The 16158-nt window shown below is 38.0% G+C and overlaps 2 long non-coding RNA genes across 3 annotated transcripts in view; both read right to left on the bottom strand.

Annotated features, from left to right (window-relative positions):
- LOC103350556 (uncharacterized) overlaps positions 1 to 16158 on the bottom strand; it is a 318919-nt gene that overhangs the window by 286225 nt on the left and 16536 nt on the right. The window lies entirely within an intron of this gene.
- Positions 1 to 16158, bottom strand: part of LOC138849486 (uncharacterized) — a 78583-nt gene that overhangs the window by 58458 nt on the left and 3967 nt on the right. The window lies entirely within an intron of this gene.

Below are 16158 nucleotides of genomic sequence, written 5' to 3'. Positions count from 1 at the left end.
CGCCGATCTGAAGCCAGAAGCCAGGAGCTTCTTCCGGGTCTCCCACGCAGGTGCAGGGGCCCAAGGACTTGGGCCATCCTCCAGTGCTTTTCCAGCAGAGAGCTGGATCGGAAGTGGAGCAGCTGGGACTCAAACCAGTGCCCATATGGGATGCCGGCACTGCATGCGGTGGCTTTACCTGCTAGGCCACAGTGCCAGCCCCCACCATGCTCTTCTGTCAGATCCTGACAAACTGACTAAATCCAGTCTCTTAAAGCCCAGGGAGGTACAATCCTTCAGTCTCTCCTGAATTCCTAGATTCCAGTTATCAATGACTCCTGTCAATCTTTCCTTTTAATACTTACTCTGTTTCTGCCATTACTACTATTTTCTTTTTCATTTATTTATTTTTATTAATGTGAAAGAGTGACAGAGAGAGAGAGAGGTTTTTCCATCTGCTGCTTCACTCCTCAAATGCCTACAATAGCTATTATCTCTTTTATTCAAAGATCCAAAACAAGATTTCCCTCACTTCCTTCTTCTTCCCTACCACTTAATTTTCTTAAAGATTTATTTTATTTATTAAAAAATAGCGTTACAGAGAAAGAGGGAGAGACATGGAGAAAGAGGTCTTCTATCCACTGGTTCACCCCCTACACGCATCAATGGCCAGGGTGGGCCAGGCTAACGCCAGGAGTGTATAACTCCATCTGTGGCACTTGGGCCATCTTCTGCTGCTTTCCAAGCACATAGGAAGGCAACTGGATGGCAAACAGAGCCATCTCTGTTTGCTTGGTACTTGAACTGGTGCTGCAACATAGGATGTCATTGTTGCAGGCTGCCACTTAACACTCTGCACCACAATGCTAAAACCCCCCACCACTTATTGCCACTGCAGCCATAACCCTGAAACTCTGCTTTCATGGTGCAATTTTCTGACCCAAAAATTTTTTATGGATCCTCACTTTCCATTATAGTGACTCTAAAATTTCATATCTGACTTTCAGTGCATCTCCTATTATTTCCCCACTTTATTAACATTATTTCCATCTCCAATTTTAACTCAGCTTTATTAATATATCATAAATTATATTTATATCTACTAATTAATTATCACTAATTCTAGCAATTAACTAATTGTTAACTGTAAAATGAAATAATTAACTTGATCCTAATTTTAGATCTCACTCTTAAGTAATTGGGGGTATCATGAAAGATTGTCTAATAAATGATCAGGGGAGATTCTCTTTGAATATCACGGCAATAATCTGGTAGTGACCAACAGCCCCTTGATCTCTACTTCTCCCAGTGCTTGCAGATATGGCACAGCAAGCCATATCAGGATAGCTTACGAAAATCTCACTCAAACCTGAATGACTTGACACTCAAACTCAGACAGTTCCCCTTCTAGGGAATTAATTTGTGAAAGGATAACAACATAGGGTCATTCTCCTAAAAGGCAATTGTCATAGTGCCCAAGATCCAATATTGCTCCAGGAAGTATGCTGGGAAAATGAAGATTATTGATATCAGTAGAACTTTTAATGGAATGATGGGCATGGTCTCTTTCAACAGTTTCCAACATCAGATGGTTAGTAGTTAAAGGTATCAGAAACTTTCTATAACCCAAGGACTATCTAAAATCAGTTTACATTTGAACAACAGGTAAGGTAAGGTGAGCACTACAAAATTAAAAGTTGTGTAGTCTCTGTAGTTGTTGCCAGCACTTCACATAGGTGGTAGCTTCTAAATTATAATAGATTCAACTACACAGTCTCCAATTCAAAATCAAAAAAAAATACTACAAGTAACAAACAAAAAGAAAGGGAAAGCAGTAAGAAAATGGAGTTCAAGATTACCTTAAACCTAAAATTCATGAGACCTAGGAGAACTAGAATAATAAGGAAGGAGAGAAAAAGAGAAAGAAATTCATTTCAGATCATTTTGAGGAGAATTGGGCAGAAAATTTGATATTGATCTATAAAATGGCTTATATACTGAAGAGACATGGAATGGATTATAATCTAAAAGTGATATAGAAAGAATAGGGATAACAACAATAACAGCAAACATATAATTGTATTCATGGAGGGTAAATTTTGCACCAAAGAGGGGTAAATACTTTAGATGGATTATGTCATTTTCTCTTTAAAGCAAACCCACATGGTAAACACTGCTATTTTTCTCTTTTTGTTGATATGGAAAATGAGGCTTGGAGACCTTAAGTATATTGTGTCAAGGTGTTAATCAAAGAGAATATGTTAAAAAGAGTGAATTAGTAATTTATTCACAGTCATAAAATCAACAAATGGCAGCAGCAGAATTTTCACCTAACTCTGTTGATTCAGGGTCCCATGTTTCTAACGAATATATAAAAATATGAAGCCGGCGCCGTGGCTCACTAGGCTAATCCTCAGCCTTGCGGCGCCAGCACACAGGGTTCTAGTCCAGGTCGGGGAGCTGGATTCTGTCCCGGTTGCCCCTCTTCCAGGCCAGCTCTCTGCTGTGGCCAGGGAGTGCAGTGGAGGATGGCCCAAGTACTTGGGCCCTGCACCCCATGGGAGACCAGGAGAAGCACCTGGCTCCTGCCATCGGATCAGCGCAGTGCGCCGGCCGCAGCGCACCAGCTGCAGCGGCCATTGGAGGGTGAACCAACGGCAAAGGAAGACCTTTCTCTCTGTCTCTCTTCTCTCTCTCACTGTCCACTCTGCCTGTCCAAAAAAAAAAAAAAATATGATCCCACTTCTGTCTCAGAAATGTGCCACTCCTTTTACTATAGACATCCACTGGCAGTTGTCTCTGATGTTGTATTTTACAAGTTATATGGAAAGGAAGAGATAAGTGGATTTAACATGAGAAATAGCATTGCTACAGTCCTTCACTCCTGGTTAATTAAGAGCTAGCATGCAAGAAAGAAAGAGAGTTAGAGCACTGGAAAGAAATTACATTCAACAGTTTGGAGTTAGTGAATCCCCTGTTGTGCAGAAAAGCAATGACTTGGGCAGTGTGCAGAGAGCCCAGCTGCAATGCTTATAAGATTTTACTGATGTAACATCACAAGCAGATTTTAGATCCAGATGCTTTACTTCCTAGCCCATGAATAAAGAGAAGCTAGAAAATATAGAACAAAGGCAGAAAGATGGCTGAAAATTAGATTTTGTTTAATGTGCTTAGTCAGATAGAATGCTGGTGAGCAGATACTTAAGGAGAGCTTTCTCTGGATGGAGTTCACTAACAGCTATGGAGAATATAAAAATATATACAATAGAGTCTGTCAATCAAGGAGCATATAGTTAGGACAAATGACACAAACTGTGCACAATGTAAGGGCTTAACCATCCACCAGGTTTCCTGAATCTTTCATTCTCCAGTGAGTGACAATCATATCTAGTATATGTTAAAACTTTCTAGCTTCATTTAGTATTGTATGTGAAACACACTAAGCTGGGTGGGTATCTCTGTCTCAAAGGAATAAATAACTATAAAATTATAAACCAGGATATAATTTCCTTCTTTTCATTACTTTTTTAAAGCTCCAGATATGAAAGAAAATCACACAAATTAATCTTAAAATTAATTTAAAATCACTCAGGCCCTCAATGTGATATTTAGATTTGCCTATATCAGCTCTATTCCATACAATTTTTTCAAACTACTCCCTTCCTTTTTCTATTCCTGAAACCATAAATTCAATTTGTGATAAGAAAAAGAATACTCAGGGGCCAGTGCTGTGATGTAGCAAATAAAGCCACCATGTGCTGTGCCTACATCCCATATGGGCGCAGGTTTGAGTCCCAGCTGCTCCACTTCCCATCCACCTCTCTGCTTTGGTCTGGGAAAGCAGTAGAAGATGGCCAAAGATCCTGGGCTCCTGCACCCATGTGAGAGACTCAGAAGAAGCTCCTGACTCCTGGCTTCGGATCAGCGCAGCTCTAACCATGGTAGCCAGTTAAGGAGTGAACCAGTGGATGGGAGGCCTCTCTTTCTTTCTGCCTCTCCTTCTCTCTCTATGTAACTGACTTTCAAATAAATAAATAAATATTTTAAAAAAAGAAAAGAAGAATACTCATCCTTGAGACTACTTTTTTTTTATTTAAGGTAAACAAATTTCATGTATGTCATATATATAGTTTTTCTTTCTACTGAACTGCCCCTCCTCTAGTGAAAGAAATCTAATGATTATGCAAAAAATACTTTGTTTTTTATTTGAATATATTTAAGCTAATCACTTAGTTTCATGAATAGCAAATGGAAAACACAAGTACATTATTCGATATGTAAAATTGTATGGTTTAAAATAAATTACTTAACCTCTCAATATGGATTTACATAAATACAATTTTAAGATCCTTCAAACAAGACAGAGAGGCACATTGAAAGATTACATAGATTAATAATTACTACCACAGCCAATAAAATAATAAATGATAGGCAATTGGATTCCCATTTGAATTATCATTTTTCAACCATGGAATAGTTTTTTTCTGACTCAAACATGTTTCACTTTACTATTGGATTTAAACTCTATCTTTACTTTGTTTAGTCAATTATCTAGCATATGTCCCCTCTTAAGCATGGGGTATATGTGCTGAAGGCTGGTTATCTGAAACCATAGACAGTATGGAACACTAAATAAACAATGCTTTTTCCTGTACATACACACACAAACTTATTGCCTTGAAAGCACTGTCACACACTGGCCAAAACTTTTCCAGTTTGAACTGTCACAGTAAACCTGTCATGAATTTCTTTTTTCCTTCTTCACAGTTCATAGATAGAAGATTGGCTTTTATCATATATCCTAGGAACCTTAGAATATAATTTTTACCTTCTTTAAATTAAGGACTTTCACCTTTTCACTTAATAAAAGTACTGTTTGGCTTCTTCTTGGCATCTCTGAATTACCAGCATCACTAGTCTTGGAAGTTACAGCCATTATTAATTAAAACAAGGGTTACTTGAACACAAACACTATGTTAGTCAATATGACCATCATTATTGCTGCTAAGTAAATAACAGGAACATCTACAGCATAAATATCCTTGACAAAGGGGCTATTCATATCCAAGCCAAGATGGAGCAAGACAGTAATTTCATCAAACTACTCAAATAATGTAATTTAAAATTTATGTATCATTTATTCCTGGAAATTTTCCATTTAATATATTCTTACTGCAGTTGATTAATCATGAAAACTGAAACCACAGAAATCGATGGAAAGCGGACTGTATCAGAGAAAGAAAAAAAGCAGATCTGAGAACAATTTGCCTTTGAACACAATTCATCTTTGGTGTCCTTAATCTTTTATGTCTCTCACATTTTAGGTTTTTAATTACTGATAATGAACAAATATACCCTCTTTTTTCTTTAATTGGAAACAAACCTAACATACTGTCTTCCTTCATATTGTTGCTATTGTTATACATCTAACACCTTATATTCCCCCATAATTACACCATCATCAATCTAAGAACTAGCTTAACTGATGACAAATTTTTCATTGCTATTTTCATACTGGAGATGGAGAAATTATAAAAGATGAAACTTTGTGATTGATAAAAATACTGCATCAAATAAGGAAAAGAGAGATAAAGAGATTTGTTTCCATTCCCAAAATATGTATATCAAAAATCAAAATAAAAGCTATTGACAGCATTTGGTCTAGTGGTTAAACTGTCAGCTAAGATACCCACATGCCATATAAGAGTACATGGGTGGGGATTTGTCAATATGGTGAGTTAGGAGCATGATGATTTGAGCTACATGGGGCAAAATAGATAATTAAAATTCTTTCAATGATGCCACCATCACCTTAATTCTTAAACCTGGAAAAGATGCAGCATTGAAAGAAAATTACAGACCAATTCCCCTGATAAACAAAGATGCAAAAATCCTCTCAACAAAATTCTGGCCAATAGAATCCAACTACACATCAGAAAGATTATCCACACAATCAATGTGATACACCACATTAACAGACTGCAGAAGAAAAACCATATGATTATCTCAAGAGACACAGAGAAAGCATTTGATAAAAACAACACCCTTTCATGATGAAAACTCTAAGGAAAATGGGTATGGAAGGAACATTCCTCAATACAATCAAAGCAATTTATGAAAAACCCTCGGTAACATCATATTGAATAAGGAAAAGTTTGAAGCATTCCCACTAAGATCCAGAACCAGATAGGGATGCCCACTGTCACCATTGCTATTCAATACAGTACTAGAAGTTGTAGCCAGAACCATTAGGCAAGAAAATGAAATCAAAGGGAAACAAATTGGGAAGGAAGAAGTCAAGTTATCCCTAGTTGCAGATGACATGATTCTATATATAGGGGATCCAAAAACTCCACTAAAAGACTATTGCAACTCATAGAAGAGTTTGGTAAAGTAGTAGGATATAAAATCATTACACAAAAATCAAAAGCCTTTGTATACACAGACAATACCATGGCTGAGAAAGAACTTCTAAGATAAACATGATTCAAAGAGCTAGAAATGTGCCAGGGGATTCCAAATCAATTTCATCAAGGTGGCATGTAACAATGCCATCTCACTAGTCAAAGTGATCAGTTTCAGTTCATAATTGATCGTAATGATAGGATTAAGTGTCAAAGGGATCACATAAACAAGACTAGTGTCTGCTAATACTAACTGATAGAATTAAAAAGGAGAGAACGATCCAACATTGGAAGCAGTCCACACAGCAGACTCATAGAATGGCAGATGCCCTAAACAGCACTCTGGCCTCAGAATCAGCCCTCAAGGCACTTGGATCCAACTAAAAAGCCCATGAGAGTTTCTCAGGCATGGAAAGCAAAGACACTGTGGCAAAAAAAAAAAAAAAAATGGCCTAAATGAAAGATCTCTGTGAGTTAGATCACAGTGGAAAGAACAGGCCATCAAAGAAGGAGGTACCTTTCTCTGAAGGGAGGAAAGAACTTCCACATTGATTATGGCCTTGTCTAAATAAGGTCAGAGTTTGAGAACTCAGTAGGCTTCCATAGCCTTGGCAGCTCATGACAAGAGCGTCAGATGATCACTGACATCATAAATAATAGTGTCAATTGTTAAATCAACATCAGGAGTCACTGTGCACTTGTTCCCCATGTAGGCCTTCTGTCCTTAATGAGTTGTACTATGTGAAAAAATGGTAAAACTAGTCTTCAAACAGTACTTTATACTTTGTGTGTCTGTGTGGGTGCAAACTGTTGAAATCTTTACTTAGTATTTACCAAGTTGATCTTCTGTATATAGATAATTGAAAATGAATCTTGATGAAGAGTGGGATGAGAGTGGGAATGCGAGAAGGGATGGTTGCGAGTGGGAGAGAAGTTATGTGGGGAAAAGCCGCTATAATCCAAAAGTTGTACTTTTGAAATTCATATTTATTAAATAAAAGTTAAAAAAAATAGCTACCAAAAAATCAAATACCTTGGAATAAACTTAGCAAAGGATGTCAAAGATCCGTATGATAAGAATTACAAAACTTTAAATAAAGATATAGAAGAAGAATCCAAAAAATGGAAAAATCTTCCATGTTCATAGGTTGGAAGAATCAATTTCATCAAAATGTCCATTCTTCCAAAAGCAATTTACAGATTCAATGCTATACCAATTAAAATACCAAAGATCTCAGTGGGAATGCTTCTAACTTTTCCCCATTTAATATGATGCTGGCTTTGGATCTGTCTTAAATTGCCTTGATTGTGTTAAAGAATGTTCCTTCTAAACCCAAATTTGCTTAGAGTTTTCATCATGAAAGAGTGTTGTATTTTACCGAATGCTTTCTCTGCATATATTGAAAAATTCATATGGATTTTCTTCTGCAGTTTGTTGATGTAATGTATCACATTGATTGATTTGTGAATGTTGAACCATCCCTGCATCCCAGAGATAAATCCCACTTGGTCTGGGTGAATGATCTTTCTGAAGTGTAGTTGGATTCAATTGGCCAAGATTTTGTTGAAGATTTTTGCATCTATGTTCATCAGGGAGATTGCTCTATAGTTTTCTTTCTCTGATTGCATCTTTTCTGGTTTTGTATCAGCCAGCTCTGGCTGCAGCAGTCTTTTGGGGATTTTACCAATGGATCAAAGATCTCTTTGTAACTCTAGCTCTCAAATAAATAAAATTTTTTAAAATTGGTTCTTGACTCCAGCTTTCTGTTCATGCAGACCCTAGAAGATAGCAAACATGGCTAAAGTAGTTTGGTGTCTGCTACCCATTCTGGAGACCTGTCTGAGTTCCTAGCTCCTGGCTTTGATGCCCCAGGCCATTGTAAACACTTTTGAATGATCTAGAGGAATACAGCTTGCTTACTAATTCTCACTATTTCCAAAATAATACATTTTTAAATTTTAAGAAAAATTAAAATAAAAAGCATCATCACTTACTCTTAATTTTCTGCCCTATTCATAACTTTGAACTGATAGTTACACATAATAATCATAAGAATTGATACCTCAAACGGTAGAGTTAGAAACATACCAGGGGATTCCAATTCAATCCCATCAAGGTGGCATGTACCAATGCCATCTCACTAGTCCCAGTGATCACTTTCTGTTCACAATTGATCATAATGATAGGACTAAGAGCCAAAGGGATCACATAAACAAGAATAGTGTCTGCAAATACTATCTGATAGAATAAAAAAGGGAGAGAATGATCCAACATGGGAAGTGAGATACACAGCAGACCCATAGAATGGCAAATGTCCTAAACAGCACTCTGGCCTCATAATCAGCCCTTAAGGCATGCGGATCCGGCTGAAATGCCCATGAGTGTATTTCAGGCATGGAAAGCCAACACACTCTGGGGGAAAAAAAAAAAAACCTAAATGAAAGATCTCCGTGAGTGAGATCCCAGTGGAAAGAATGGGTCATCAAAGAAGGAGGTACCTTTCTCTGAAGGGAGGAGAGAACTTCCACTTTGACCACGGCCTTGTCTAAATATGATCAGAGTCAGTGAACTCAGGGGGCTTCCATAGCCTTGGCAGCTCATGACAAGAGCCTAGGGTGATTACTGAGGCCATAAACAAGAGTGTCAATTTGTAAAGTCAACAACAGGAGTCACTGTGCACTTACTCCTCATGTAGGATCTTTGTCCTTAGTGTGCTGTACATTGAAATTTAATGCTATAACTAGTACTCAAACAGTATTTTTCACTTTATGTTTCTGTGTGGGAGCAAACTGTTGAAATCTTTGCTTAATGTATGCTAAACTGATATTCTGTATATAAAGAGAATTGAAAATAAATCTTGATGTGAATGGAAGGGGACAGGGAGTGGATAAGGGGAGGGTTGCGGGTGGGAGGGACGTTATGGGGGAGAAGCCATTGTAATCCGTATTCTGTACTTTGGAAATTTATATTCATTAAATAAAAGTTAAAAAAAAAGAATTGATACTTAAAATAAAATGCAAATCATATGTACATCTTAGTTCAAAGAAATTTGATTTTTAAATTTTTGTTTTATCCAAAAAATGACAAGATATCGAATATTATACAATATTAAATTATCTGTATTTGAATTTTATTTTATAATAATTGAAATAGAAATCCTATGCACCTATGAAATCATTTATATTCCATCTATATTATTTCTGGGGTTTGGACTGATCTTAATAAATTAAATATTATGAATATATTAGCCCATGGAATCAAGAATGTGGAAGAGATAGATATTCTCTTGGAAATCAATCACCTTGCTTACCTGACAGATTCAGTAACTGTCAGGGCCAAGCCATTATGAATGATGGACATTTTTAAATGTTTCATGGAACACACAGCAGAATCCTTCATTGTAAATAACAATGGCTTTATGTAAAATCTGCTCAAAGCAGAGTTCCAGAGGCTTATCAGACAGCCAGATTACCGGGGGAAAAGATAAGAAGCTCGGCGCAGTTAGTCACAGTTCTTAAAGCTGTCTCTACATCTTGGTCAACATCACTTTTGGGACAACTATTTCACTGTTCTAAGCATCAATTTCCTATTTGTAAAAACAAGGTGAGTAACATCAAAATTGAATAATTATAAAAAGAATGCGGAGACTTAGAATAGACCGACATGCAGATTTCATGCATTGTACAAAAAAGCCTTCAGGATCAGAATTAACAGACTGCAGATTAACTGCAAGCATGAAATGTGTACTTGGGCTTCTCTATCTGACAAATCACCTCCCTCATAAGTATAAGAACTTATTTTTTAAATGCTTTAAGAAGATTTATTTATTCATTTGAGAGAGATACAGGGAGAGAGGAAAAGGCAGAGAGAGAGAGAGATTTTCCATCTGCTGATTCACTCCCCAAATGGCTGCCACAGCCAGGACTAGGCTGGGCCAAAGCCGAGAAAAAGGAGCTTCAACCAGGTCTCCAACATGGTTGGTGGTTCCCAGGCACTTGTGCCATCTTCTGCTACTTTCCCAGGTTCATTAGCAGGGAGCTGGATCAGAAATGGAGCAATAAAGACTCAAACTGTGACCCATAGGGGATGCTGCCATCTCAGATAGTGGCTTAATCTACTGCACCATAATGCTATCCCCAAAGTATGAATTTTATAATAGTTCATATATTGCCCTTCTTTGAAAGTCTCTTGTAAACTCTCAGTTTTGCCTTGCAATTTACAATATGGTCTGTAGTTGTCAAATCCACTTCTAGCAGAGTTAATCTGCATTACTGAACACATAATAAGTAGTTATCAGGTCTACATACAATCTGTAGTCCTGGATTTTTTTTTTTAATTTTTATTAAAATAAAGAAAACAGGGGTTGGCACTGTGGCATAACAGGGAAAGCTACTGCCTGCAGTGCTGGCATCCCATATGGGGTGCTGGTTTGAGTCCCAGCTGCTTAACTTCCGATACAGCTCTCTACTATGGCCTGGGAAAGCAATAGAAGATGGCCCAAGTCCTTGGGCACCTGCACCCATGTGGGAGACTATAAGAAGCTCCTGGCTCCTGCTGTGGGATCTGCACATCTTCAGACATTGTTGCCATCTGGAGGAGTGAACCAGTGGATGGAAGATCTCCTTCTCTCTCTTTGCCTCTGTCTCTCTGTAACTCTGCCTTTCATATAATAATTAAATCTTTAAAAAATAAAATTCAAGAAAATATATTTTATGTATTTCATAGGTGCAATTCTAAGAACATATCAAAATTTCCCTCCCTCCCTCTGTCCCTGAAACAATGGCCTTCCTTCCTTTCTTTTTTATTTAATTTTTGCAAAAAAAAGTTTCTGTTTCTTATAATTTGTTTTATAAATGTTTTAATTTAAACAAATTTCATGTATTTCATGTATAAAGATTTATGAACATATTGATACTTTCCACCTTACCCTCTCCACCCTGGCAAAGGCCCTTCCACTTCCTTCCTCTCATGTTTTCTTTCCTAATTTTTAAAATAATCTACATTCAGTTTACTTTATACTGATAAGACTAACCTTATACTAAGTAAAGAGTTCAATAAATAGTAAGAAGAAAAAACACTCTTCTTCAACAGTAGAGACAAGGTCTTTTAACAATCATCCAATTTCAAAATGTGATATTCACTCCTGTAAATTACATTTTTTGATAATTTATTAATTACCACAGATCAGGGAAAACATATTTTTTTTGTCTTTTGGGGACTGTCTTATTTCACTAAGTATAATGGTTTCCAGTAATATCCATTTTGTTGCAAAAGACAGGATTTCTTTTTTTTTACCACTGAGTAGTATTCCATAGTGTATATATACCATAATTTCTTTTTCCAGTCATCATTTGATGGACATCTGAGTCGATTCCATATCTGAACTATAGTGAGTTGAGCGGCAATGACCATGGGGATACATTTAGCTTTTTCATCTGCTGATTTCATTTAGTTTGGGTAAATTCCCAGGAGTGGGATGGCTGGTTCATATGGTAATTCAATTTATCTGATTACTAATGATCCTGGGCATTGTTGCAAGTCTCCATTGGCCATTGGAACTTCCGCTCTTAAAAAATGCCTGTTCAGGCTTCCATAGCCTTGGAAACTCATGACTGGTGCATAGGGAGATTACTGATGCCATAAACAGGAGTGTCAATTTGTAAAGTCAACAACAGGAGTCACTGTGCACTTACTCCTCATGTAGGATCTCTGTCCTTAATGTGCTGTACATTGAGACTTAATGCTATAATGAGTACTCAAACAGTATATTTCACTTTGTGTTTCTATGGGGGTGCAAACAGTTGAAATCTTTACTTAATGTATACTAAACTGATCTTCTGTAAAAAAAAAAAAAAAAAAAAAAAAAAAAAAAAAAAAAAAAAAGAAGGAATTATCAATTCCCAACTTGACTCTCACTGGGATTAAACATGACAATAGGTTTGATCTGATTTCATCATCATCTAAAAAATCATCTATTATTTTTCACTTTATGTTTCTGTGTGGGAGCAAACTGTTGAAATCTTTACTTAATGTATGCTAAACTGATCTTCTGTATATAAAGAGAATCAAAAATGAAAAAAAAATGCCTGTTCAAGTCCTTTGCCCATTTCTTAACTGGATTGTTTGCTTTGTTGTTGTTGAGTTTCTTGAACTCTTTGTAGATTCTGGTAATTAATCCTATATCATTTGCATAGTTTGCAAATATTTTCTTCAAGCACTGATGTGTAGTATGCAGCTGTGGGGTGAAATATTCTATTTTATCAATTAGGTCCATTTGGCCAATAGTGTAGGTTAGCTCTGTTGTATCTTTGTTGTTTTCTTGTCTCACTGATTGATGAAAGTGGAGTGTTGAGGGGCCAGTGCTGTAGTGTAGTGGGCTAAACCTCCACCTGCAGTGCTGGCATCACGTATGGGTGCTCGTTCATGTTCCAGCTGCTCCTCTTACAATCAAGCTCTCTGCTTATAGTATGGGAAAACAGTGGAAGATGGCCCAAGTGCTTAGGCCCAAGCACAAGGGAAACACAGAAGAATCACCTGGCTCCTGGCTTTGGATCAGAACAGCTATGGGTGTTGCAGCCATTTGGGGTGTGAATCAGTGGGTGGAAGACCTTTCTCTATATCTCCCCCTCTCTCTGTCTATAACTCTATCTCTCAAATAAATAAATAAATAAAATCCTTTAAGAAAAAAGCATCTGGAGTGTTGCAGTCCCCCATTACTATTGTACTGAAGCTGTGTCTACCTTTGGATTCTTTAACATTTGTATTAATAGCCAGGTGCCCTGGCATTGGGTATGTATACATTTACTATAGTCACACCTTCCTGTTGAATTGATTCCTTAAGCATTACATAATGCCTTTGTTTCTCACTTTTAGCAGTTTTTGTGCTACAGTCTATTTTCTCCAATATTCCTTTGTTTTGGAAGATCTTTATTTCATCTTCAGTTGTAAATGAAAGCTTTTCAGGGTATAGTATTTTGGGTTGAGTTTTTTTTTCTTTTAGGATTTGCACCCCATATGGGCACCACGTTCTAGTCTCAGTTGCTCCTCTTCCAGTCAAGCTCTCTGCTGTGGTCCAGTAGGGCAGTGGAGGATGGCCCAAGTGCTTGGACCCCTGCACCCACATGGGAGACCAGGAGGAAGCACCTGGCTCCTGGCTTCAGATCGGAGTAGTTCCGGCCATGGCAGCCATTTGGGGAGTGAACCAACGGAGGGAAGACCTTTCTCTCTGTTTCTCTCTCTTTCTCTCTCTCTCTCTTCACTGTCTATCTGTCAAATAAAGAAAATGAAATTATTGTCGTGTTCCTTTTGGAGGGTCACATTGTATTCCTTGTTTTTATTACCTTGTATTTCTGCATTTATTTTTAGGTATTTGTGGAAACACTTGTTTTTATCCTCTGATGGCTTTTATCCTTAAAATGTGCCTCTGTAGCTTAATGGAGTGTCTGCTCCCTCAGTGGATATTTATAGTGTGTGCTGAGTAGTGTGGAGAGCTCAACTCAGTACTCAGGGAAGGTACAAGAGTCCAGGGTGACACCCAAGATGAGCATTGTAGATCTTGTCAACAGGGTGGAGGGCATGATCACATTGGCTGACATGATCATAGCCTCAACTCCTCTTTGCCAAGGATATCAATGCCCACAGTGGTTATACATCCCACCCACACAGGTGCATGAACTGCACACAAGATCTGTTCAGTCCTCAGTGTGAGCACAGAATCCTCTCAATGACCCACCCCAAGCACTCAAAAAATATCTGTAGCCAGCCACAGTGGTTTCTCAGAGACCCAGCTACACCCCATGCCCTGTTGTACAGCCATAGAATTCCCACAATCATAGCACAAAGGGCTTCCAGTCATAGGAACCAGGGGATCCACTCAGCTCTGTGAACCTGCTCCGCCCACTGAGGATCCAAGAAATTCACAGTTGATCATAATGAAAGGACTAAGAGTCAAAGGGAGCACATAAGCAAGTCTAGTACCTGCTAACACTAACCGATAGAATAAATAAAGGGGAGAGTGATCCAACATGGGAAGTGAGATACTCAGCAGACTCATAGAATGGCAGATGTCCTAAATAGCACTCTGGCCTCAGAATCAGCCCTAAAGGCATTCGGATCTGGCTGAAAAGCCCATGAGAGTATTTCAGGCATGGAAAGCCAAGACACTCTGGCAAAAGATCTCTGTGAGTGAGATCGCAGTGGAAAAAACAGGTCTTCAAAGAAGGAGGTACCTTTCTCTGAAGGGAGGAGAGAACCTCCACTTTGACTATGACCTTGTCTAAACAAGATAAGAGTCGGAGAACTCAGAGGGCTTCCATAGCCTTGGAAACTCATGACTGGAGCATAGGGAGACTACTGATGCCATAGACAGGAGTGTCAATTGGTAAAGTCAACAACAGGAGTCACTGTGCACTTACTCCTCATGTAGGATCTCTGTCCTTAATGTGCTGTGCATTGAGATTTAATGCTATAACGAGTACTCAAACAATATATTTCACTTTGTGTTTCTATGGGGGTGCAAACTGTTGAAATCTTTACTTAATGCATACTAAACTGATCCTCTGTAAAAAAAAAAAAAAAAAAAGAAAGAAAAAGAAAAGAAAAGAAACTATCAACTCCCAACTTGACTCTCACTGGGATTAAACATGACAATAGGTCTGATCTGATTTCATCATCATTTAAAAAAAATCATCTATTATTTTTCACTTTATGTTTCTGTGTGGGAGCAAACTGTTGAAATCCTTACTTAAGGTATACTAAGCTGATCTTCTGTATATTAAGATAATCGAAAATGAATCTTGATGTGAATGGAAGGGGAGAGGGAGTGGGAAAGGGGAGGGTTGTGGGTGGGAGGGACGGTATGGGGGGGAAGCCATAGTAATCCATTATTCGTACTTTGGAAACTTATATTCATTAAATAAAAGTTAAAAAAAAAAAGAAATTCCCAGTATCAGTTGCTTCTTGGTGTTCTACCTTGGCTGTTGAGTACAAGTACCCATGATAGGATGAGAGAATGGAAGTGCTTCACAGGCTTATGTGGGCATCCTTCTCCCCACCTACCCTCCAAGCAAGACTAAAATCAGTGTGTACCTCAGATAAAATCCCTCCAATAAAATCCCCTAGTCATGTACTTAGGCCACAGCAGCTTGTACTAACCTTATTAAAATGGTGTTTTCCATCTTCTAATTGCCAGAGACCCTTGTGGGAGAAAGGGAAGTAGGTAATATTCTCTCCATCCCCAGGGTTAGGTGGACACCCTGCTTCCTGCTAGTACTCCAGGCTGGACTCAAAATCAGTGCGGTCCACAAGGGTATCCCTCAGGCAATATCAACAGTGACTTGGACTTCTGCAGGTTCTTCTCCTCTCACTCACAGGAGATGGCATTTCCTCCAGCCTCCAGCTGTAGGAGTTGCTGGTGTTATCTGCTCACTGTTGCATGTTTGCATTATCCACACTGCTCTACAGCATCTCTATTTCTATAGAATTTCTACTACAAATTTCTCTCCAGCACTCCCCTGGGAGTTCATTTGCTGTGCTTTAAATCTGTTATCTTCCCATGGCCAAAATCAGCAAGTCTTTTTCCCTATTCAACCATCTTGGATCTGAATCAATTGGTAACTTTTAGTTGGAGAGTTTCATCCATGTACATTCAAGGTTATTATTGATAAGTGATGATTTGTTCTTGCTGTTATAAGAACTCCATGAGATAATAATATATAGAAGAATATTTACAGCATACAATAATATCTACTTCAGTTATTATTTGATTTTAAAAGA

The sequence above is a fragment of the Oryctolagus cuniculus genome, chromosome 4 (assembly GCF_964237555.1).
Source record: "Oryctolagus cuniculus chromosome 4, mOryCun1.1, whole genome shotgun sequence".
NCBI classification, from domain to species: domain Eukaryota; kingdom Metazoa; phylum Chordata; class Mammalia; order Lagomorpha; family Leporidae; genus Oryctolagus; species Oryctolagus cuniculus.
The sequence above is the reverse complement of the archived record's forward strand: the minus strand, read 5'-3'. Positions and strand labels throughout refer to the sequence as shown.